Source organism: Ictidomys tridecemlineatus, chromosome 14, assembly GCF_052094955.1.
Source record: "Ictidomys tridecemlineatus isolate mIctTri1 chromosome 14, mIctTri1.hap1, whole genome shotgun sequence".
Classification (NCBI taxonomy): domain Eukaryota; kingdom Metazoa; phylum Chordata; class Mammalia; order Rodentia; family Sciuridae; genus Ictidomys; species Ictidomys tridecemlineatus.
This window is the reverse complement of record NC_135490.1, coordinates 31710538-31736926: the sequence shown is the minus strand read 5'-3', so window position 1 is coordinate 31736926 and position 26389 is coordinate 31710538. Positions and strand designations below refer to the sequence as shown.

The following is a 26389-nucleotide window of genomic DNA, read 5'->3' as shown; positions in this document are numbered from 1 at the left end:
CTTCTTTGCTCAGAAACATTAATCTCAATTAGAAGGAGAGCTTCATAATGGTAATGCTTGGTATAAAAAAGTATAAAATAAATCAGGTTTTATAAGACACAACAATTAATCAGTTTTCAGACTAAGACATTTTTTCTTAAAGCACAAAATTTCTTATCAGGACTCTTAAAACAACTAATATCTCCAAAATTAGGTTTTAAATGTGACCTAAAAGAAGTTTACATGAAATAATTTTTAAAACTCACTTGTTGAAATGTGTAAATAACATTGTATTATTGTGCTACCTTTTCAGTATATTTCTTCATTCTGAATGTATGTGTTAAATTCTTCTCTGGACAATCGTCCCACTTTATGAGATAAACATGGACACAGATTTCAACTAAAAAATACAAAAGAACAGATCAGAGAAAAAGTTTGGCAGCAAAATATTATATTCTTAGTTTACACTCTCAACCAACATAAAGGAAGTATGTCCTGAAAGTCAAAATGGACATTTGACTAACAAATAAAATATTGGATAAAAGGCAATATATAATTGAACATGCTTAACAGGTCTCTACAGCATAGCTTCAAGAAAAGGGCAGACAATTCATTACTGCTGCTGAATACACTGATTCATATAAAAATAATACCTGGATGACATTCTGTTGCCATCCAGAAATCAAATTTTTAAAGGGTAAAATAAAGTTTAATGAAAAAAGGTATATGTATTTGTCAAAATAATCAATATTAATAAACTAATAAAGTTAGCTTTATGGCACTTTTATTTTTGACTAAGATTACACTGTGGACATATTTCTGGAGATATAATTGTAAATAGGATCAACTTCATCCAAACATACTTTCACAACTGCTGCAAAAACATCATTTTTTGTACATCCAGCCGAACACTGATTCAGGGTTTCTGACAATCATTCTACTCACAGTGATAGCCATCCACTTGTTCCTGGTTTCTTATTTGCTTGACTTTTTACAAAGAGAATAATCACTCTGAGCTCTCAGAAGCAAAGCTAAGAAAGCTAAGCTTGAACTTACTAACTGGATCATTATTGTTTAGCTAGTTTTTTTTTCCTGAATAAATTTAAAACTTTTTGCTCTATTTAGAAGCTCTCTTCCATTCAGAGATAAGCTTTCTTATCTTTCTTTGTCTTCCTCCTAATAAAGCAGGTTCCTTTTCCAACCAAAAGACTGATGACACGCCTACAAGATTTTAGTAAGAAAAGCCTCTATGCTTCACCTAAAACCTTTCTTTCTAGAAAATAAACAGTTATACAAAACGATTCCATTTGGAAAAATAACTAGTCACAATTCTATTAAAAATCTATCTGCTTTATTTCAAATAATGAAGCAATCTTTATTAGAGTCGATATTCTCTTTCTATAGGTTAATAACCTTAACCTACTGGTATAGGATACTCATAGTTTTACAAATACATAAACACTGGAATAGTTTTTGTAAAATCACATTTTCCCATAAAACTGTGCAGTGTAGGTACATACATATTTGTCTCATTCAAAGAAACAATTTTCCCTAATAATATATGCATATATATTTAAGTTTTCTAAAATAAAATATATTTACTACTAGAAAAAATAGTACCTCTGAATAAGAGAAATATTAAAATTCATGTAAGGAAAAAAAAGAGGCAAGATTGCCAAGAAAAAAATGCAACAGGAAGAGAGATACCACAATCCTGAAATACACAATAGAATGACTAAACTCATTATAAATCCCATATCTTTGAAGAATTTAGGAATAATTTGTGAATGCCATGACATTTTAAAGTGGGATTAGCAAGTCTTATTACTGAACTAACCTCTCACTCTTAGATCAAGAATTAAATATTTGCTCTGCATTTAGAATCACAAATCGAAACTTTCTAGGCTCATACAAGAATTTCAAATATTAAGCTAGAAGTTTTAGATAATTGCAAGTGAATTCAAGGAATGCATGAAGTAAGAGTACTGGTGTATTTATAAAAACTTAGGTTTTAATTGAAATATTAAAATTTATAATGAATTATAATTGTACAGCTACTCCTAATATAAACTCTATTCCTACTATACTAGGAAAAATTACAAATGCTTCTTCCAAGCAGGTATGAGATGGAGAGAGGGGGTATGCATCATATTTTTAGCACTAAGGAAATCATGTCAATTCTGTTAAATTGTAACACCACTTTTTTGGGGGTACTATCCCAAGCTGGCCAAAAAGGTCCACCTTTCTCTCTCTCTCTCTCTCTCTCTCTCTCTCTCTCTCTCTCTCTCTCTCTCTCTCTCTCTCTCTCTCTCTCTCTCTCTCTCTCTCTCTCTCTCTCTTTCCATTTCACAACAGAAGGGAGAAGTAATGCCTGAACATATTTCTATTTCTAGTTAAAAGACCACCCAGTGCATTCTGCCAGAGTCAACAAATGTTTGACAAATACATTGTCAGAAGATAAGAAATAAAGTATGATGAAGAGAGAGCCCTGCTCCCAGGCATCCAGATGCCTGGAGCCCTGTAAAGAGTGCAAGGACAGTTCTTGCACTTTCATTCCATTTCACCCACTCAAAACTACCTGGAAACTTTTCTTTAGCCTGGAATTATAATGACCTCAGAAAACAAATGTATCTGCTGTGTTTTACAGTTATCCTTTCTCCACAATAACAATTAACAAGTTACCTTTACAACTATCTTAAAGGTGAAGCAATAAGAATGGAACCAGACTGCATAGTAAGATGCTCAGCAAAGACTAGACATAACCCACCTCAACCTAAAATATTTGAAGTCCTTTCACACGGGTTGTAAAACACGAAAGGGGCACTGAGTTGCACACTCGTCCGCCCAGTTCAGAATATGTTTTTGTTGTTGTTTCTAGTCCCATCCAGAGTTTCCAGATCAAGTTTCAGTGGTGATCCACCACTCCCCACAGAACCCCCAGCCCCTACTTCTCCTTCCTTCACTCCTTTCCAACTTGGCTGCCTGGCAGTTGGGGAAGCCTTCTCGCCACTTCCCAGAAAAGTGGTGATCCCAGGCTTCCCGCTCGCTGGAAGCCCCACAGGATCCGGTCAGACACCTTCCTGGAGGACGAGGGGCTTCGCCACAAAACTGGGTATCATCCTGATGAGGGCAAGACCGTCTGGACTCCCTGCCCCCACCGAGCGCCCAGCTCTGGTCTGCCTTCCTCGGGGAACCCGGCAGCCCGCGGCTCCCCGAAACGTGGGCGCGATGCCCAGCTCCCAAGGTGAGAGGCGCGGGTGAAGTTCCCACCTGAGCCGGCAGTCGAGGTGTCAGACGCGAGGGAGGGGCGGGGACCGGGAGGCCGGAACACGGAGGCCAGACCTAGGGGAGCCTGCACGCTGAGCAGATGCTCCTCCGCCAGCCAGGCTGGCCAACTTGCTGCCGCCTCCCAGAGCAGCTCGGAGAAACGCGCTGTCTGAGCTCGCTCCCGCCCGCTCGCCCGCCCGCTCCCGGCGCCACGGCCCGGGCACTAGGACCCCAGAAAGGAAGGAGGGCGCGCCGGCGGCGGCGCTGCACTTACCGCGCTCGGCTCGCCCGCGCCGCCGGCTCGTTACCCGGCCGCAGCAGCCACGTCCACCCGAGCAGCGCGCACCCAGCGCTTGGCCAAATTCAAAGGAGCCGGGCGCGGGGGAGGGGGCCCCGCCGAGGGAGCGGAGTGTGGGAGAGGGGGCGGGGAGGGGGAGAACAGCAAGTGTTACAACTTCCTTCCCTGCCCACCGCCCGGCCCCGGCGGTCGAGGGACGCGGCGAGGGGAGGGAAGCGCGCGCGGAGCGCCAATGAGTTCACTTTCTTTTTCTCCCCCGCGCTCTCCCCCTCTCCCTTCCCGCCGGCCCCCTCCAGCCTCCTCCGCGGCTGACGAGGCCGGCCCGGAGTTTTCGGTTCTTGGCCGGGAGCGGGAGGACAGAGGAGGCGAGGGAGGAGGAAGAAGAGGAGGGAAAGGTGAGGAGGCGAGCAGGGCGCCGTGCCAGGGAGCAGCATCCAGGACCGTAATTGTGTGAAGGGGGACGCTCCGGGCCGAGTGTGCCCGAGACCAGGCGCGTACACGTGTCCGTGTGTGTGTGTGTGTGTGTGTGTGTGTGTGTGTGTGTGTGTGTGAGAGAGAGAGAGAGAGAGAGAGAGAGAGAAGGGGAGAGGAGCCTACCATACGCTTCCCCCGGTGCTGATCGCGGGAGAGCCCAATCACAGGGCGAGCTGGACCCGGCTGTGATCATTTATAATCCTTGACTCCTCCGCTCCGCCACTTGTCAAGATGACAGGTACTTTATTTCTTCTTCTTTATTCAAAAAAAAGAGATTCCCCGTTTACTGCCTTTTTCTGTCAAATGGGATTTGCCGGACTGAACCACGTTCGCCGCCCCTCCCTCCCTCCCTCCTCCCGGCCGCGTCGGGTTCGGGGAAAGCACCGAGGCTCCCATGCTGTGACCAATCAGTGCATCTACTACTCTTGCCGTGATTTAGGGGTCATCCATGAATAACACTTCACGCTGATGAATGGCTCTTGCCGGCTTTCGGCTCTGATGAGGGGTCTGCCCGCCGCTGATTGCAAACACTAATGAACTTACAGCGCCATTTGAAATTCACACGCACCAACAAAGTGCGGGGGTACGTGCGTGGGGGTCTGTCCTTTTCTTCTCCCGGTGACCGGGAGGAGGACCTGGGGGAAGGGCGGGTAATTGCTTTGGACTTAAGTGGAAACACTTCTCTGTGTAATCAAACCTCTAACCTTCTTAGAAAACTACTTTTCTTGATCTTCCGTAGGGTGGGCATTTCAGGTCAGCTGAGTCACCCGAGGAGGTGGGAGTGCAAGACACTGCCGGGAAGATGGATTCCGAGGCAGAAGGGTATAATTAAGGATTGCCACCCCCGGTAGGCGGCCCGTCCTTCACAGAGCCTCTGAAAATGACCTGCGCCTTTCCTTCCAGAGTGTCCTCTCCTCCGAGACTGTAAAGCGCAAATGACCTTCGGACAGGGGAGGGCTGCACTAAATCCTTAGACTTCCTTACCAGCCCGAGCTCTGCACTGTCTAAAACAAGTGCTCGCCTCCGGGTTCAAGTACCTCCAACAAGTATGAACTGGCGAGGGGCGCACTCTAGAGTCCTCTAAAGCCTCCAACCCCACTTTCCCCCCACTCTCTCTCCCCCCTATCCCCCGCCTCTTTCTCCAGTCTTTCCTTAGTTTTGTAGCCCAACACTGCCCCTGCCTCAATTTTGTTTGCTGTGGGAGGGGGAAAAAGTTTACTGCTGTCCGCGACAATGCCACTTCCTATTCACTTTGGTTCCCATCAAAACTAGCTCCAGGATCCCAGCCCTCCAAAGCCCCCTCCCTCGCCGCCGCCGCCGCTGGCGAGCAGAAAGCCCTGCAGGAGAGCATTTTAAATGGCCCGAAGTTCCCACTGTTCGGAGTTTTAGAGCAACAAACCCGGCGACCTTCACAGAGCCGCTCACTGGCTTCCCAGCCCCTTGCCACTTCCAGGCACCTTTCCGTTCGCTTCTGCAGGGGCCGGGGTGGGGAGTGTGAGCTTGGGGAGGAGGAGTGCGCGTGGCTCCCGGTGGGGCGCCGGAGCGTCTCCCCGCCCTCCGCTGGGACCCGCCGCCAGCCTGCGGGTAGAGTCAGCGTCCCGGCCTCCCCGGGCCGCCGCCAACCCCTACCTCTCCCCAGCTGCGTAGCAGAAGAACTGGTGCGCTCCGAGCCTTCTCATTCACCTTCCACGCTGTAAGAGCGGAGGATTCTACCAACCTGTACCTAACCTGACTCGGCCGGAGAGAAAGATATTTGTATTTTTAACTGCGTGCAGAACAAAATCAAATCTAGCATTCGCGAAAAGAAGGACGACGCCTCCAAGGAGAGCCTGCACTTTTATGATAGTTTCTCCAAAGTTTGGGTAGAATTAAAGAAAAGAAAATCCTCGAGCGCGAATTACAGTGCCCAGCCTCACACATAGTCTTGAGTTCCCGAAGTTGCTAAGTGAGCGAGCGCACCGCAACGCGTCGAGTAGTAAGCAAACCCGACCCCGCTCCTGGGTGCTAATGATGCAAAACACCCCCACACACGTTTCTGGGAACAGTCCTGCTGCACGAATTTCACACTTAAAAAAAAAATAATAAGGTTGTGGAGTCGGATGAATTATATCTCCCTCTCATTCTAACCATTCTCATTATCTTTAAAAATGTCAATTGTGAAGATATACCTCAGATATTACAAGATGACCAGGCCAACTGCTCAAAATTTGCATCTCTGACGTGATCATAAGGAAACTCTTAGGATGCTTAATAAATCACTTTTGTGGTCCATTTCTCACAAATATATTTTAAGTGTTTAAAACTTTACAACTGAGTAAAACTCTCCTTGCTCTTTTGTACCTTGCTAAGTAAGAATACACAATAAAGGGAAAAGACTGTCTTTATCCTAAAGAAGCCAGAACAGAAGAGCCACCTTGGTGGGGGGTCTTCTTTTCAGCTCTTTTTTCCCCCTATAACCCTCATTATAGCTAACACTGATAACAAACGAAGGAAACAATAGAACTCATAAAATTTAGAAATGGTAATAAATCTTGGAGCTTGTCTCCTCCAGCCCAGTTCCCTGTTACAGTTATATTCAAAATTTTTTTAGTACGTGGTGCTGAACATTCACACTAAGTGGATGCAGTATATCTAGTATATATTGTTTTCTTGCATTCACACTACTAGATTTTAAAAAATATATAGAACTCACTATTACAGGACTGTGTATTCAATGCCAGGGTGTCACTGATGGACAAACCATGCAGGTGTCCTCTATGACATCTGCCTGTAACTGTAAGGTGCAACCTGTAGTCCAGCCCCAGCAGTCTAAGTATGTTAAACTTGTGTCTCCACAGAATCAGTGTCTCTCTTTTACACATAACACACACGTGTCTCCACAGAATCAGTGTCTCTCTTTTACACATAACACACACAGTTCCGTTGTTTCAGGCCATTAAGAAAAACTGATAACGTAGTGCCAAACTGTACCACATGCTTCCTCCTCCAAATGCATCCCTAGAAAGCATAGAGGCAGCTCACTACGTGACCATCAGGCTCTTTGCCTCACTGAGTTGTTGTCATGGGAGGGCGGCAATGGCTGGTAGCTCATCCAAGCCCTCAGCAGTAATAAAAAAAAAAGTGAGGGGGGAGTAGGAGAAAACATGCAAGACTTTGCTGTCTGTTTTGCAAACCTCTGCTCGCAGCAAACTGCCCACGCTGCTGGTGCTGTTGTGGTGTTAACACAGCCAGCAGTGCACCAGATAATGGGGTCCAAGCTGGCTGCATGCATTCCCATGGCCCCTCCACCCTTTGTCACACAGATATAGAGCTCTGCAAAAAGAAAATAGGACCCAGCCTCCCTCAAAGCCCCTATTCCTACCTGTGGGAAATGCATGCCTGAGGCTTTAACAAACCTCTAAAATGTGCTCTGGAAGAAGATAATGGGCCTATCCTCCAGATTCACTTTGAGCTTAGGAAAGATCCCTGCTGTGCCATCTGATATGAAGGATGGGAAAAGGACAGGTTCTTGCCCAGCCGCTGAGACAGAGCTGATGCCAGCCTGCTCTAGGGGTCCAACTCCCCATGGGCCAAAACTCAGCCAAGTTGTCAAGTACCCCACCTGAAGGTGATGCCTGCCCATTTTAGCTGGAGCATCAGGTGTTTCTCCCCTACGGCTATTGATTTAGAAACTATCTACTTTCTCCTCTGCTAAAATCCAGCCTGGAGCTGAAGGGACTGGGTGGCAACTGTTACTGCTGCCTTCCTTTCTTGGAGAGCAGAAGGTCTCTGCAGCCACTTCCTTCTTTGTTGTGGGAGGTTTTCAGACATGGGGAAGGGGAGCACCAGGTCAGTCAGGTATGAGACTCTCCAAAAAGATATGTAGACAACACTTAACTTTATAGGCGTTCTTTGGGTTTATTGCATCAAACTGAGGGTCAATGCTTGACTACTGAGTTTAAACTGAGTTGCCACCTGAGCTATAACCACTCCCACTCAAGGAATGTGAGACACTGATGAGGAACTGCAGGAAATGGCATAGAGAGCCAAAGTGCTGGCACATAGACCTACCAGCTCATACCTTGAAACGATCAGGAAAGCCCACAATCCAGATATGGCCAGAAGGAGGTTGTGTATCAACTGAGAACAACAAATACGTGATGGGCCACTTGAAACAGACTAAAGGCTGGTGGTCACCCAAGTTCTAGGCACCCTAAGTATTCCCATCAACAAACCATCTGCATACAGCAAGCAAGCAATCTGCAACAATTTCAGCACTAGAGATTAAATTTTACACATAAGACTCTCAAGTAGCCATAAAGTTATTATCAGGTTGTTGTTTTACACTTGCAAAAATAACTTATTTCCCTTGGCAGTTAGATTGAGGGGAACTGTAAAACAGATATTCTAATTTGATCACTGACAAAGTTATAAAATTAAATGACTCTTTGTTGTGGAAAATATGCTTTCATTATCTTAATTAAGTCAAGATAGGCCTCTATCAATGCACATGCATTTTGGAGCCACAGAGTAGACTGGTGATCAGAAAAATCAATCTCTAAATGGGGCCATGCTTTTCCAGTACATTGGTTTGTGTTCTATTGCATAGACCCAGCTTGCATGTGGCTCTGACCTTTGGTGAAAACCCAGCTGTGGGAACACAAACCCAATTGCTCATGTGGTTTTTCTAGTGCCTCATAAAAGACCCCAAGTTCTGTGAAGGATTTTGAGCACAGAGGCATCTTTTAACACGTAGTACTTTTGATTTTGGTTAAGCTCAATGTATGTGTTTAAAACTTATCATATGGTTCTACAGTGAAAGATGGGACTGTTATAATTAATAGTTATCATGGAGTGCCTCTTAAAACCTGTCATTTTTTAAAAATAAACAATTCATTGGTAAGTAGTATGTATATGGTGTATTTGAGGTAGGCACTAGCTGCTGGCAAAGTTTGTCACACATAGGTGACACAGAAGGACAATTTTATTAATAAGATAACATCCTTCAGCTAGTCCAGGATCCAGTTTATGAATCAACTTGTATTATTTATAGGTTAAAAATATAGGCATCAAGGACTGTGGTTGTAGCACAGTGGTAGAGCACTTGCCTAGCCTGTGTGAGGCACTGGGTTCAATTCTCAGCACCACATATAAAGAAATAAAATAAAGATCCATTGACAACTAAAAAATATATATTAAAAATTATGTAGGTATCAGGTGAATATAATTCAGTATCAGATGAATCAAACATCTTCTAACTTTCCAGAAGTGTCAACTCTTTCTCCTTCTGCTGCTGACCCTTCAGTTTGGAATATCCTGCAATCTAGGTCTCAGGAATGCCTAGCATTATTAGTGACACCTCCTTCTTAGCAGTGATTTAACTGAATTTCTTGTGTATAATATTGATGACGCTGGGGTGGGGATATAACTCAGGTGGTAGAGTGCTTGCCTTGCATGCCCAAGGCCCTAGGTTCAATCCTCAGCACCACAAAATAATAACAACAACAACCCTGTTTTTTGTATGGACCCTTTCCAATAACAGAGCTCCTGGAGCAAAGGGACTTTATCTTATTCATCTTGGAACCCATAGAACCTAACACGTGGACTGGTCTATAGAAGATGCTCAATAAATGTTTATTCAATAAATGAATGGCTATGTGAATAAAATATTTTATTATATTTAGTCATTATTCTGACTTCCTATTTTTAAAAAGGAATACATCATGAACAATTTACATTGAAAATATATTTAATAAGTACACTTTTCTACTTCTCTGACCATCAGTGTTTTAATGGAACTTAGTTTTGAAGTTCTAGTCATTAGAAGGTGCCACCTTTGAACTTGGTTGACTTGTCTCATAAATGTAGCTGGAAGCAAAGACCAAAAAAAAAAAAAAAAACGTAAGAGGCAAAGAGATCAAATCAAATTTTGTTTTTCTTTTTGAGTAAAATGCAGCATTACTGAATATTGAGAAAAATTTGAAATGAGCACCTAACAAATGTAGATTTTTATATTAAATTTGACATTATAACAAAACCTTTAGTATTTTCCAAATTTTCTTTGGATTTTTAATGGTAAGAAGTACAGAGCTTAAGATGACTGCTTTTCATTTCTTCAAGACAAGGGTTCAGCTGGTATTGGGGAAACAATCTCTGTTTGTTCCTGTCTGCTCAGGAGGACTGTTTCTAATTGATCTGGCATGGAATTTAGTTGGAGATGTGTATGTTGCAACCGAAGCGCAGAGCCTGTATGCTTTGTAAAGTGATAACCATATGGGCCTTATTTGAAACATTTGAGGATTTTAGACATTAACCTGGGTTAAATTGAGCTATAAATTCAACTCAAATGTATATGTCCTGACAAATTCATCATCACTTTGGATAGACTCAATCCATGCTCCCCTCAGATTAATAAAGATGATGACCGCTTATCACAAATGCAAAGGTTCACTGTGATAAAGTACCATAATGTTGTACTTTGCACTGTTTAAATGCAAATTGCCCATATTAAGCAGACATTTTCTACTGTTATCACTTTCAGTAGAATGGAAATGTTTAAAAATGATCTCTGAGTAAAGAAAAGGATATATAGTCAAATCTATTTCCTCTTACACAATTTTCAAGTGCACTTTGCTATCATCATGAAGATTTAATTAAGCAAGCCCAGCTAAGCTAAAAAGCAAAGCCGCTGGAAATTACTACTTATAGAAACATATTTGGGACTTATACAAAATAATTTATTTACTATTCTTATTTAGGGATGTGAGCAACCATTGAAGGTTAAACATACAACAGAATTCTCTAGATTCCTTCTCCTATTTCTGAATATCAAATTTAGAGCTTACACTTTGTTACAGATAATAGTACTAAGTTATAGATGTTGATGGTCCTTCCCTTGCAGCTTTAAATTGCCTTGAAAAAGATACAGTTTCTTTAATTAAAAAAGCTGCACAGAACTAATCCCTCTAGCTGAAAAAAGAAAAGTTTTAAGCAATCTCTTTCTGCTCCGAGAGAGAAAGGCAGACAATACCATAACAGATCAGAAACATAAGCTATAGTGTGCAGCCAGGAGCACAGCAGGGAACTGAATACTGCTCCGACTGTGTCATTTTTTAATCCCCCATCCCAGTTTTCCCCGTCTGACCTCATGCTGAGATGAAGTTATCACAGAAGACAGCTTTACTCTCACCAATGAATCCAACCCTGGATCTGTATTATCCTCAGCAGATCAAAACACCGCTTTCATCAAATAGCATTATCTGCATAAAAGGCATGCAATTGCCCGATAATTTCACCCAAACTATGCTATTCATTTAAAGGACAAGAAGAGAAATGTAATTCATTCCTTTTGGGAGGTGGCAGAGAAAAGTGAGAGTTGGGGAGAGACAGAGGCTAGAAAAGCTAACTTATCCCCTTCACTCATGGGAACTTTTCTGTTTTTAACACACAATCCCAAGAAGGAGTCCATTTAAAAGTCCCCCTACTCCTGTGCTTTAAGACTAATTGTTGGAGCAATTTGGTGCAGTTTGAGTGACAAAAGTATAAGTTGTGTAGAAAACTGGCAGTGAGAAATTACAAAGCTTGCTGATGTCATTAGCCATGCTTCCATGAACCCCAATAAAAACATCATATCCAGTAAAATTGGAGAAGCATAAGAATTAGCTGAACAATTAGATGAAGTTTAACACAACATTGAATTGGCGGGGTGGGTGGGGGGTTCTTACTGGAAGATCTTTCTGTGCATGATGAGAAGTTTGAATCCTTACAGTGGGAAGACAAAGACCTATTGGACGATTTTGCATTAATTCTTTGAAGAACATATAAGAAAACTTAGGCTCAAAGACTGTATTTTTTTCTTTTTAATTTAAAAAATATTTTAGTCTCCTTCAGACTTTCTTTTCTACTTTATGTTTAAACAATGTTCTCATTTGCATTGTAGATTGTATAAGCTGTGGACTTCTCTTTAATGGTTCCTAACTCCTTATTGAATGATATCAGATGTTTTGCTCAAGGTATCATGACAGGTTCGCACAATTAGACAAAACCATTGGTGTCAAGTAAATGGAATCACTAAGAAATATAAAAAACTCTTATGTGGGTGTGACTGACCTATTAGGTATATGTTAATGTATAATATATATTTTTATATATAAAATATATAATAATGTTAATATATAATATATACAAAGCACCACATTTTTAATGACTTAGCTTGAAAATGTAAGTCTTCTTTTTAGCACTATCAGAATTTACTATGTAAACTGACCTTGCAAGAAATCCAGCATAATCTCTATCTTCCCATCACCCAAACAACATCTACTCACAAAAATGTGTAGGACAACAATCAGAACTGCTTGAAAAAGAGAACGACACTACCATGCTTCACGTTAGAGACAAAGAATATTCCTGATATTCTTAAAACAGGTAAAGGAACAAGAATGTTTCCCCTGAAAGAACGATACAAGTTTTACAAGAAATTAATCATGGCATTATTATTTGTCATTACTGACATTTTAATTACATGTATGTATTCTCTAAAGCATTTAAATAGAATTAATAAATAGATGTATTTTCCATACCAGCTTCCTGTAACTACAACTTAATACTGAAGTGCTCTAAGGCTAAAAGTCTATGTAGATATTTGGTCTGCTTAGTAGTAAAGTTCAAATTCATGTTTCCAAAATAACAGCTTCATGACATACAAATTATCTTAAATTTAATATGATTAAGCATTAAACTGTGGTATTTCCTTGAATTTAATGACAGCACTATTTTCATGTCAAACTTGATTACAAGAACCAGCTTTCAGAGTGAACTGTTTAAAATCCCAAATCATTAACAGATCATTTAGGGTTCAGTCTCACAAAACTTCTTGTCTGTGAAATATCAACCAAAGACATGTAAGCAGAGAGGTGAGTTTCACATTTTACCTACATATGCTTGTGTGTCTTTTATTTTAGAAGTCACATTTTTGTCTGAAAATGCTAGAAGAAAACAGATGCTCATATCATCAATACCATTGTTATTTTCAACATACACATTTAGGAGGCAGTTCAGCCTCATACACTGTTTTCTCAAAATATTTTCTCCAAGCAAATCATAGACCATTATACCCATCTGAAATAGGTATAATGAGACAACTTACTTAAGACTTTACAAATTTTAAATATAACATAAGATTTTGATATTTTATTTATTCTTTTGACATAGGTGTCACTCCAAACCTATGTTTGACTCATGAGTGATTTCTCCAAGAGTCTCTAAACCTGGATCATCCATAAGTCCCAATTTCAGTCACAGGAGTTTGCATCTAGAGGGTGAAGCAATTATCTTTATAGATCATGGAATTGTTAGTTCAAAGATGACACCAGAAATATCACTTCTCTCAGAGTAAAAGCTTCACGGGGCAGGGAGAGGTATTTCTAACATTTCAGGTAAAGCCATTCTTTTGGCCTGATGTTGTGGTTCTCTTGCCATGCCTGCTAGACAAGTGCTCTGCCACTGAGCTGTATCCCCAGCCCCATATTATCTGATTTTTTAATTTCTCTAATGAGGATACAGCTCTGGCTTTTGTTTGGTTTAGGGGAAAAAATGTAAAAACTCAGACATTTCTAGAGCAGACTTGGGAGTAAGAAGAATCTAGCCTAGGCAGAATCAGCATCCAAATGTTTCTTCTGTGTTTACCTAACACTTTTTTTCCTGGCCCTATACTCCAAATCCAGCACTTTAAATCCACAAAATCTATGAAAGACCAGAATTCACCTTCTCCTCTTTTATCCCTGGATAAGATATCTAGGAGACAGAGGTGGGGGGAAAAAAGTAGGCCATGAGAAGATTATGAGCTAAGAGTGTATAAAGAGGGAGGAAATTGGCAGAGAGAATCTAAGTTAGGAGAAAGAAAAGGGAGAATAAGCTTAAACTGAAGATAAACTAAGAAGAAGAGAGTGTGTGTGAGATTCCTAGCTTCTGGTCCTGGTTTAATGGGGTTGCACGTTTATCTTTAGTCTCTCTGCTTACACTGCTCAGTGCAGGAATCCTGCCTTGAGAGTTTATAGTGTCATTGAGAAACAAGATTTAGATCAGGCCATGACACAGGTCACACTTACTATCAAACTTATTAGAAATCAACCTAAAGTTCTTTTGAAGATGATTTTGATAATAAAGAGGTCCTTTATTAAAATTTGAAGACAATTTTGATAACAAACAGGCTATAAAGATCTGGGCCCATTTTTAAAACTCATAGCCTTTAGACCACCTCTATCAGAATCACCTCATGGGTCATAAGAAAATACACATTCCTGAGCCCTACCTCACCTACACAGAATTAGATTCTATAAGGATGAAACCCATCAATTAGCATTTTAAACAAGTCTTCCAGAACATTCTTAAGCACAGAAAAGTTTGAGAGCATTGCCCTGGGCTGAACACTTTGCATAAAGTGAATAGACATTTCAATTTTTATCATTTCCTGTCAAAGAAAAGTTGTTGCAAATAAATCCAATTGAATTATTTTAAAAGTGACATATTCAGAGCTGGGGTTGTAGCTCAGTGGTAGAGTGCTCACCTCACACGTGTGAAGGACTGGGTTTGATCCTCAGCCCCACATAAAAATAAATAAAATAAAGGCATTGTTTATATATATATATATATATATATATGTATATATATACATATATATATATATATTTTTTTAAAAGGTGATATATTCCACTTTAAGGAAGAAACCAAAATTCACAAAGCAAAGAGGGTGAGACTATCTGAAAAAATCCAGCTGAAAATTCAGTGATACTTCAAAATTAGATTTTGAATCATTCCTTTAAGAGTAATAAAATCAATGTTACAAATTGAGATAGTATTTTCTATGTGTTTTAAGAGTATACAGATATACATTATATACAAATTTTTGCTTACTGGAGCATGTGTGTGTGTGTGTGTGTGTGTGTGTGTGTGTGTGTGTGTGTGTTTGTAATCTGGTAGAGTGCAGGCTTAGCATATATGAGGCCCTGGGTTTAATTTCTAACATCAAAAGATTTATTTTTTTATTTATTTTTGACTATATCATTCAATATTACACACACACACACACACACATGCAGAGTTCTAAAATTATATAAATTTTTATACCTTTATTTTATTCATATATTTTTGTGTAGTACTGAGGATCAAACCCAGGGTCTCGCATGTATAAGGTGAGCACTCTACCGCTGAGCCACAACCCCAGCCCCTAAATTTTTTGAATGGATTTTTAAATATGTATTAGTTTTACTTATTATCAGAAATTCAGAAATTTTGTGTGAAATAATATAGGAATTATTTCAACAGATATGGATTTTAATAGAAACCCAAAATAAATTTATAAGAAAAAAACTAAGAGTTTTACTGGTAGCTAGGCATTTACAAGTCAGAATGGCCCACTATTAACAGGCTGGTTTTTAGAAATATAACGCATGCTGAAAATCTTTAAAATTTTAACATAAAGTAGCTTCAGTGCTGGACATTCCTCACTTCCTTCTTTTGCAATTGTTTGTCTCTGAAGAATGTGACTTTTAACAAAGTACTATTATTGTGCTTATGGATTTCACACATCGAGTCCTTAAAGTCCTTATTATGAATAATGGGACGAAAATTCAAGTCTTTCTATGTTGTCTTAACTACTACATTGCTTCTAACACATGTGGTCCTCTCCCTCTTCCTTGTGTGTGTTCTTTCTGGCAGACAATGTGCCTAGCATATACTATATACCATCTCATGTAAATTCTCACAACAGTTTCAAAGATTGCTCCTATTATTTTCCCCATCATAAAGATCAGAGTATTAAAAAGTCAGTAATTTGTCCAGTGTAAGTACAAGAGCCAGATTAATGACTTTGATTTCAGAGATCCAACATATTAAAATAACACATATTTCCAAGAGGATGGAACCTACTCTTATCACAAAAGAGTGGACACATATAGATTCATACACAGAAATGCAAACTAGAGTTTAACGAAAGATCAATACTTCTTAAACACATACACCTAATAAGAATTCCATACAGAAAATACTTTTGGTCTTTTTGGTTGCTTGAGTCTGTTTTTGAGAAAAGTTATTTTATAATTTGAAAAAAATTAAACAGGACAAAACTTTAGGTACTATCAAACCACAGCAAGATTATCCATCTTCACTTTATGTGTTATATAGATTTACAACATAATTGCCCTCAATATAACATATTTTATAATTCCTTTATATATTGCTCTAAAATTACTGCAACCCTCAGCACATATTTTTTTTAATGATAGTTTATGGCTATACTTGCAGAAGATTTCAGCTCCAGAATGATAGTTTTCTCTTCAATGATTAATCTATGTAGGTTACAGTAAAATCACTTTTAGGGACTGGCTATAGTTTAGGGATAATAAATATTTGTCACTCTGATAAAAATTTTCTAGAAGGTTGCAACTGCTCCAATGGCCTTTAGATTGTAGAATTTGGTAATCCTCTTTAAAGTACCAAGAAAGTTAAACAGAGTGAATTGTAAGCTTGCTGCTACTTGAAATTACAAATCATTGAAAAACTGTCCATGAGAACACCTTAGGGAGTAAATGTGGATAATAATGGTTCATGTGTGGTTGCAAAACAATAATGAACCTGTCTAATCAATTGTTCTGAATAGCAATAGATCATAGTGGAAGGAAAAATACACATCCTTATTGACCCCTTGTGCATTCTGTTACATTTCATTCTTGTGACTTTTGAATGGTTTCCTTTTACATTTAATCATGCAGTGACAGATTAACCCTAAAACGATTACTCATAACTCTTTGTACAGGCAGAATTTAACATAAACAACTGAAATTATAGCAGAAAAACAAAAAAAACATTATTTTTGCTTCTTTCATAGATGACATGAATGATAAAATTGCTAATATCAAATCTAACTTAATGTAAAATAAATCTTAATGTTAATGATGGAAGAGTTCGGTTTTATTTAAAGGACTTGGTAAAAGAACAGACTTATGCGGGAAGAGAAATGAACTGCGGCTTATCTCACTTTATCCATTTATGTTTATTTTCCTAACAGATGCATATTAATGTGGCCAAACAAATTTGGGGTAACCTGCAATGATTGATAAACTGTGAAATGATTGATTGTACTGGGCCCATGAATTTTACATGTATGGACATGCCACATGTTCAAGGTTAAAATGTAGAAAGTGATTCATAGTCTGCTCTCTGCTTTCCCAATCCCCACCACATTTACATTTACATTTATATTTACATAGATTATGTAATGGAGAACTATAGAAATAATTAGAGAAGATTATGCAGGTGACCTGACCAAAAATCCACTGGATATTTCAATGGATCACTCTCATTACCAACAAACTGAACTCTTTGTCAAATATCAAATTCATTTCATCCTGGACTTAAACGAACGGGCACACAACAAGTAACAGAAAGTCCTCTCTCTGTTCACCATAGATATGGGGAGCATGAGATGATATACCATTCTAAAATTTAAAAGATTAGAGTTTATCAGTAGTTTCTTTCATTTGTTTAACCAATTCTCATTTTTCCAGTTCAACTCATTTAGTAAAAATCAAAATGGAGTGTTTTAGTCACAGGCTAATTCAGACTTGATGCTATCTATAATCTTGCAGCTCTTTTTTTTTAGTGTATGTGTGTGTGTGTGTGTGTGTGTGTGTTTGTGTATAATGTAGATGGACAGAATGCCTTTATTTTATTTGTATATGGTGCTAAGGATTGAACCCAGTGCCTCCACATGCTAGGCAAGCACTCTGCCACTGAGGCACAGCCCCAGCCCAGCAGCTCCGTCTTAATCATAAACATTTAGTGCCAGCTGAACAGATCTAGGTGAAAAAGCATGCCAGATTGATGAACTGCTTCTTTTTGTCTTGTGATACGTTGAACCATCCGTACTCACTCAACAACTACTTGTTTTAATTGGTAATGAAGATCTGCAAAGCTGAGTTTAATGTCTCTAACTAGAGAAGTAGATATCTCAAAGAGTGGGCTTTTATGTGAAGCTTTAATTTATTACACTGTTACTTGAGCACATGGTACAATAGTTTGGTGGCTACACTGTATGACTTGGTAATAATCAGCTCTAAAAATGTGATTTGTATGTATATACATTTGATCTATTTAATCTTACTAGTGTGGATCTACTATGGTTTATCTTTTTGTTTTTGGATTTTGGTGAGAATACTACTAGTGAAATTTTTTTCATGCTTATCTAAAAAACTACATTACATGTAATATTAACCCAGTGAAATATTTATTTAGAAAGTGCCATCATTTCTTTAACTTTTAATAATTAAATTGTCCTCAAACACAAAACTCTAGATTTCAATGAATTTGTACATTATTTTTGAATTTATGATTTGTGAGACCATGTTTTCTCTGAGATTTGTTTAAGAAAAAAATTTTCTGCCTAGATTTAGATAAAATAATGCAATAATTTGGAGTGGTAAGCTGTCTTGATTATGTTTTGATTTCTTTGCATTTTTTCACTAGATTAGACATTTTAAAATAGGAGCAGTAGCAACCTACACAATATAGATTTGTATATTTGGAAACCCACAGATATGCATATATACCTGTGTAGCTCTATGTGTGTGTATTTATACCTATTTAGTATCCTGTTTTAGCAAGTCTATATTTTAAGCAAACTAAGCAACTGTCTCTTGGCAGTATATAATCTTAAAGAAGATTCTTAAAAATGCTACAAGTGAAAATTCACCTTCTTTTTCTTAATTTATTATTTACCTAATACATATTTATACTTGTAAAAGAATCAGTGCTGCATAGAAAACTTCTAATCTGATTACTCGCTCATCAGTTGCCTAAAGGCTTATTCAGCAACATAATGTACAAATACACATTTTATGTGGGATCCACCTTTGATTCTTTTTCTAATTATCTATCCTTTATAAGTAGAGTTTTTATTTTTTCCCTTCATAGGTGATCTATTACTTTCTCTCAAACCAGGTGGTTCTACTGATGAGTTTAACAATTCAATTACTATGTTTTATAACTTTGTTTATCCTACACAATACTACACCTTTTAAATTTTTGATTCTACTTCATTCAGGAATCAAGAATTCTGGAGAGTGACTTCCAATTAGCATTTGACATATTTGTGATACCCTATAAAAATACTATTTCCATGTTTTCCTTTTTGTGTATTATATGAATGTAAATAAATTTCTATGTCTGTAGCATAAATATTCTAGGCTAAATATATGTAGGTGCTAATTGAAATTATTTATCCTTATGATTTATCTGCCACTAATTTCTTTATTTGACTATGCAAATTTACAATATTTTTACATAATATGTATTATGTGAATTTCAAATGATTTAATAGTTATAAACTCTGTGCAAAGCTATCTGTCACCTGGGAATATCACCCCTATCCATACATTTCCACATGGATTAATGCCAAAGATCTTTCTGGGTGGCCTGAAATTAAGGCATTTTCCTCTTTCAGAACCTGCTCTAATTTTTTTGTAATGTGAATAATTGGGATGACAGAATTAATTTGAGTATGAAAATATGAGGAAAAAAGGTCTATTACATTTTCTTCAAATTAATTGTCAACTTTTTGAAACTGGATAGAAAGAGCAAGCCAAATTTTATAATGTCAAAGCTAATTTCTTAAGTTGATTTCTTGAGTTTTTCAAGGGTTTAATACAGAGACAGGGATGAAAGGGAAAGTACCAATTATTACTTGATGATGAGTTTAGAAGAAGAAAATACTGAATTCAAGGTACTCAATTCAAGGTATATATCTTAAATGAGGATTTCCAAAATTCTGAGATTTGTTCTTGATGTTGTATCACTGGGGCATGTCTCATTTGGGGAAAATATACACCAACAAAACAATAAGTTAATTGTGAATTGTTTGCCTTAGAATAAACTTGATTCTCAATAGGAAAGGGAAACAACAAAAGTGATATTTACAATTGCTGAAAAAGAAACCAGTGCACCAAAACTCAAATTTCATGAATAGCTTTTATGTTAATAGCATGGCTACAGCTGATATTTAGAATCGCCTACACAGAAAACAAAGGATATAAAGATAACTAACATCCATTATGAGAAGGAAATGAATTATCATATAGAATAGTTTCTTAAGTTTTTATCCACAAGTTTTATTCAATGGTTTTTTTGATCAAAACAAAATACCAAAGTAAAGCATTATTAATAATCCTATGTGTTAAAGAAAACTAGTGAATTATATTATAAAACATTACTACAATACTAAACAAACCTGTAATTCTTCATACTAAATATTACTGATGTCCTTGTCATTATAATATATATGAAATTTTTTGCTTAAAGCTGCTTAAACTTCCTGGAAACAAATTAATATTTTCACCTAAAGCAAATATTCATTTAATAACTTATATTTGATTTACTTATTATGCATATTCTCCTTAGTTTATATTCAATTCCCTTAATATTTAAATTTAGTGACAGTAAAATATACTTTAGCAAAAGAAAGTTAACAAAGAAAAACAAGAATATTGTAATTTTTCCACCCCAAGTTAATATCCTTAGCTGAACATCCTAGTTCTCATGCTATGTAAACTATATACTATTATATAAAACAAAATCTCAAAATCATTGCTTACTTGATAAGTTCATTTTTGAAAAAGAGTATTTCAGTAAACTTTGTCCTACTCCAAGAGAACAGAGCTCCTTTTAAAAATGCAGCAAATAGTTTCAGCATGATCTTTTCCTTTATGTTTTATTTAAAATGTTAATGGAGTAAATCCACAATTCACATAATTTATTTTGAAACACTTTTGTTCAGAATAATGCATTGTAAGAACAGTGATATACAGGCAAGTTCCCTTAAAGAACATGCATCAATTCAGTTCCCTTTTGAAGCATATTGCAAATGCCCTCTAACAGGGCACAGCAACATTACATAAATCATCTTATATGAAAAATTAACATGACATCAAATATTTATAAATATTAATGTGTATGTTAATATAACCAAAGCTGTAACAAACAATCATAACCTTGCCAAGTTTCCTAGGACAGGCGCTGCTGATAATGATATCCATTATCTCCGGAGGAACGCACAATTATGAAAGTTATACACAGGATGCTATGTTCTTAGCTGCTTTTAAATTTATCCATTAAATGTCTACCATACATATGATATTAACCCTTTACACATATATTCTTAGCAAACAGGCAGCTCCTGTGGATAAATATTTTTTAAATCATTTTTATTTAATTGCCTATACAGCAGCATCTGATTTTTAACATAATTTTATGCATAATTTGAGTATATGTTATCCTACAAACAAAGTCAATTGGGATTGATCTCATTAACATGTGTTAAATACCACATATGCATTTATATGTATGTATGTTGCACCTTGTTCAAGAATGCCACATTTTGCAACGGTAGATTGGTGATTTGTGGCTACAAAATGTAATATGTCATACTATCATCACTCTCTCAGGAAAGCTCTCTATAAAAAGGGTCTGTGTTGAGGAGGGGGTGGGGTACAGACTTTTTGGGCTTGCCTAGTCTCAGTAGGGTCAAGTCCATATGTAGAGCTTTTGATTAGACCTTAAGGGACTCACAGATCATAGGCATAGTCAGCCAGGCAAAGTTTTGTTTGGAATTTTTTTTTTTTTTGCAAGTATGGTTAATTTAGTAAATGGATACCAAAGTAATATGATTCAAACAGAAGAAAGGGGCCACCATTTTATATGTGCTCATATGATACAGGTTCAGAAAAGTCAGGTTCAGCAGGTTTCCATGGGCAAAGCAAGAAAATAACATTATTAGATGACACATACTTCTGGCCTGAAAATGTTTTGCTTCACCAAAAGATAGCTTACTAAGAAGCAGTCTGAAGCCACCTGTCTAAATCTACTTCCCAAGCAAGAATGTTCTTCATTATAAAGCACCTTGCTTCTATTTCTAGTCTGACTCATCAGTGGTACAAATAGACTATTCTTTGTTGGTATAGTTGCCACCTCTTATCTGTAGGAGATATATTCCAAGATCCCCAGGGGATGCCTGAAACTACAGGTAGTACCAAATCCTTTGCATGCTATGCTTTTCCATATCTATGATAAAGTTTAGTTTACAAATTAGGCACAGCACAAGATTAACAATATCTAATAGGACAATTAAAACTATAATAATAGTTACATGAATGTGGCTTCTCTCTCTCTCCCAAAATATCTTTCTGTATTGGACTTATCCTCCTACTTTCCTCTTGTTATGGTTGTGATCACAATACCTATGTGATGACATGAAGCAAGAATGATGTAGGCATTGTGAAGCAGAGTTAGACCACTATTGACCTTCTGACCATACACCAGAAGGAGGATCATAGATGGTTGAATGTCAGGAGCATTTTCAGATAATATTTTCAAACTCTAGTTGATTGCTGGTAGCTGCAACATGGAAAGTGGAACTGTGGCTAATGGGGGCCTATCATATTGAAAAGTTAGCTTTTCAATGCTGTGACCAAAATACCCAACAAGAACAATTTAGAGGAGGAAAAGTTTATTTGGGGCTCATTGTTTCAGAGGTCTTAATCCATTGAGAGGACTCCACTGCTCTGGGTCAAAGTTGAGGCAGAACCACCCAGTGGAGGAGAGCTGCTCAGCTCATGGCAGGGTCAGGAATCAGAGACAGAAAGAAGGGGAAGGGTCTCAGGGAAGATGAACGTTCCCAGTGCATGTTCTCAGTGTCCCACCTATTCCAGCTACATCCCAACTGCTTACAGTTACCACCCAGTCAGTCCATTTAAAGTAGAACAAACCAGTAACTTTACAACTCTCATAATTATTTCATCTCTGAATATTCTTGCATCAACACTGGAGCTTTTGGGGGTTACCTCATAATCCAAATCAGATTAGATATTAACCCTAATACACACCTTAGTACTAATTGTTTTAATCAGGTAAGAGATCAATGCTTAATTGGTATTATTTTTTTAAGTGGGTCAGAATTTTGAACGGAATACAGAGAAAAAGAATGAAGTGCAGATTAAACATTACTTTGTTTTTTTTATTAACTTAAACATATATTTTAGATGTAAGCTTTCAAATCCTCATCTTCCCAAATATGCCATCTTACTTTGCTATCAACAAATTTTCCCTCTCACCTGTTTTAAAATTTATTTTGGTATCTACCAAAGGTAGTTATTTCTTCTATCTCAAAGAAAAAAGAAACAAAAAGCCTTCTCTTCTACTGCTTCTTTTTGTTTCATTTATTTAATTTTTATAGTATGTACTTTCTTTAGAAAGAATCCTTGAAAAGATTGCCTGTACTTGATGTTTCAAATGTTCCACTCCCATCTGCCTTAAATCCAAGGATGCCTTCATCCCATATTCTACAGAAAACACTCTGTCAATCTGGTCAGGGATCCCCATGCTGCTAGATCCCAAGGTCAAGTTTTGGTGAACTTTCTTTTATGTGAACCCATCAACTGCAGTTGATGAAGTTTATCATTTCCTTGTCCTTGAAACACTTTCCTTCACTTGGATTTCAGGATGAATTTCTCTCCTGACTTTTTATTGCCACTTCACTGGACACTCCCTTTCATCCTCCTTCACTAGCTCCCATTCCTACTCTCTTAATGTTGGAGTGCCCCGGGCTCCGTCTTTGTTCCTCTTTCCTTTCCTTTCTATACTCACTGCCTTGGTGAGTTCTCTAGTCTATGGTTTTAAAAGCCAGCGATAGAATCACACCAGACTCGTGGTCATATATATACATAAGGTAGTAATGTATGATTCATTCTACTATCCCTCCTATCCCACCCGCTCCCCTCCCTTTGCTCCTCTCTGCCTAATCCTGTTCAACCAGAAGAATGAGAAGTTATATTCTGTTTATGTATGATTTGTCAAAATACTTTCTACTGTCAGGTCTAACTAATTAGAACAAATTTTTAAAAAGCCACTTATGTGCTGATATCTCCCATATTTACATTTCCAGTTCAAATTTCTCTCTCTCCTCTCCCCCCCCTCTCTCTCTCTCTCTCTCTCTCTCTCTCTCTCTCTCTCTCTCTCTCTCTCTCTCTCTCTCTCTCTCTCTCTCTCTCTCTTCTCCTTGAGTCATCTACTTGACATTTTCCCATGGCTGTCTACATGGGTAATTTAGAATAAATATGTGCAGACAGAATTCCTGAACTCTACTCCTTCTGCAAACTTTCCCATTGGAGTCAATGGCAGCTCCAACACTTCAGTTACTCTAACCCAAACCCTTGTGGATTCTATTTAACTCCTCTCTTTCACTCATCCCTTTCCTCTAAGTGGGAAATACATTTTCACTCTACATGGAAGGCATATCTGACCTCTTCTTACTGCAGCCATGTTGTTATCCTGAATTACCATCCATCTTTTCTCTGTATGATTGCAACAGCCTCCTAACTATTCTTCCTGTATCTACACTTGCTCCTTATCTATATTCTCAACCCCGAAGCCAGAGTAAACCTTTAAAAATGTAAGTCATATCATGTCATGCCTTTCATCAAAATCCTGCAATGCCTCTATGTGTCACTGAGAGCAAAGGACACGGTCTTCTAATGACTTTCTCAAGCCTGCATGATAGGATTGCCCATTACCTCTTTAACCTCAACTCCTGGAACCCTCCTGCTTTTTCACTCCACCCTTGGCTGAAAAAGAAAAAAAAGAAAGAAAAAAAAAAGAAGACAAGATGTGGTCTTCTTGCCTCTTGAACACACCAGGCATGCTTGGCACCAAACATTGGCTGTTTGCTTGCTCAGAACTCTTTGGGCTGATTCCTTTACTTCTTTTTATTACTTCCTTTATATCTTTATTCACATTTCTTCCTCAGTGAGGCTTCATTTGGCCATCCTATTTAAAATTACAAATGACTCTCTCCCAACCGCTGGCAATTCTGATCCCCTTACCCTATTCTGTTGTGTGTGTGTGTGTGTGTGTGTGTGTGTGTGTGTGTATAGTAGTTCTTATTGCTTTATAACATTCCAGATAATTTACCACACACATAACAAATATATACCTCTAGGTTTATTTACCTTAGGTCACTCCCACAAGAGTGTGACATCCCTTAGGACAGGGTCTGTATTATGTTTGCTGATGTATCCCAAATACCCAGAATAGAGGTTGGCACAAAGCAGGTTTATTATTATAGGAGCTAAAGAGGATAAGTATAATAAAGGGGACCACAGAGTATGAAAGTTTGGGAAGGGAGTAATAGTGTAATATATAAAAATAGTTGTTTATTTTTAATTGTGACTAAACTGGTTGCCTGTGTCTGAGGGAAGACTGGAGAATATCTTGGAAACATCAATAACCTTAACTTCCTTTAAGGAATCCCAGTCCTCTCAAGAGGCTAGAGCCTGTACAGCCTCCTGTGCTCAGATCCTAATCTTAAAAGGAGGCTTAGCCTCCTTTTAAGGGAGTGTCCAGGGTAAAGAAGGGCAAGGGGTGTGTGGTACTGACCCATAGTTTCCAGTCTGGCATGTGAGGAGATTAAAAGTCTTCACTCTGTCCTAATAGTAAGAGAGAGAGAAAAAAAGTACTGAACAAACAGAAATATCGACAACTCTACTTAGACCTATCAGAGAATTGAGGTCATAGGGCAAGCCACTGTCCCAAAATTTGGATAGACAGACAGGAAAAACCAGAAAAGCACCATTTCATGGAGCACAGGCCCACTAGCAGAAACCTTCTGGAACCAGTGCCAGTGCAGGCACGCCTGAGCTGTAATTGGTGAATTGCTAGTGACTCAGAGCAGACAAGTCTTCACACTCTTGTGAGCATCACCTCCAGTATCTCTATCAGGTCCTTGTGGCAAAGATAGAAGATATATCTCCTTTGCTTCCAGCAGAGAGAGGAGAGAAGGAATTATTTTAAAATATGTTCTTAACAAGGTTTGCCCTCTGGTGAAACTGTTTTACTAGATCCTCATCTGCCAGAGTTAGAGCCTAATCTACCTAAGAGAAGGAAGATACCCATCTTTACTCTTCCCCCACAAGCCATCTTCTCCCATAGGTGGTGGCAGTGTGTGCTGAGAAGCACTGGTGAAGTTCACAGTTTGGCTTCCTAAAGGACTAAAGCCTGGGCTGGGAATGAGACTCAGTGGTAGAGTACCTGCCTCACCCACATGGAGCCCTAAGTTGTTGATTTCCCAGCACTACCACCAAAAAAAAAGACTGAAACCTAATCAGTTGGCTGTAGAACAGTTCTCCTCCTACACCTTAACCATTGTATCATTAAAGGCTGTTTACTATAGTTATTTTGTACCCAGTCTATCATGCCTGTTTTCAACAAACCTACAGATAAGAACACAGATGCAAAATCCTCAACAAAATATTAGCAAATCAAATCCAACCATATATAAAAAGAATTACATAC

The 26389-nt window shown here is 38.3% G+C and overlaps 1 protein-coding gene and 1 long non-coding RNA gene across 14 annotated transcripts in view; one reads left to right on the top strand and one right to left on the bottom strand.

Moving 5' to 3' along the window:
* The window catches only part of Tenm3 (teneurin transmembrane protein 3), a 2430710-nt gene that overhangs the window by 588847 nt on the left and 1815474 nt on the right, over positions 1-26389 (bottom strand). Inside the window, exon 1 of one of the 13 annotated variants that reach the window (XM_040294091.2) lies at positions 4142-4303. The exons of 11 other annotated variants lie outside the window; for them this stretch is intronic. The gene's annotated coding sequence lies outside the window, so the exon portion shown is untranslated. Of the gene's footprint in view, positions 1-3520; positions 3739-4141; positions 4304-26389 lie in introns of those variants that run through there. One more of the 13 variants, XM_078031004.1, reaches the window with a different exon arrangement.
* On the top strand, positions 3732-9682 carry LOC110598551 (uncharacterized). The gene is made up of 3 exons (XR_002484408.3): positions 3732-4256; positions 4458-4601; positions 4758-9682. It is a non-coding gene; the product is annotated as an uncharacterized LOC110598551 (long non-coding RNA).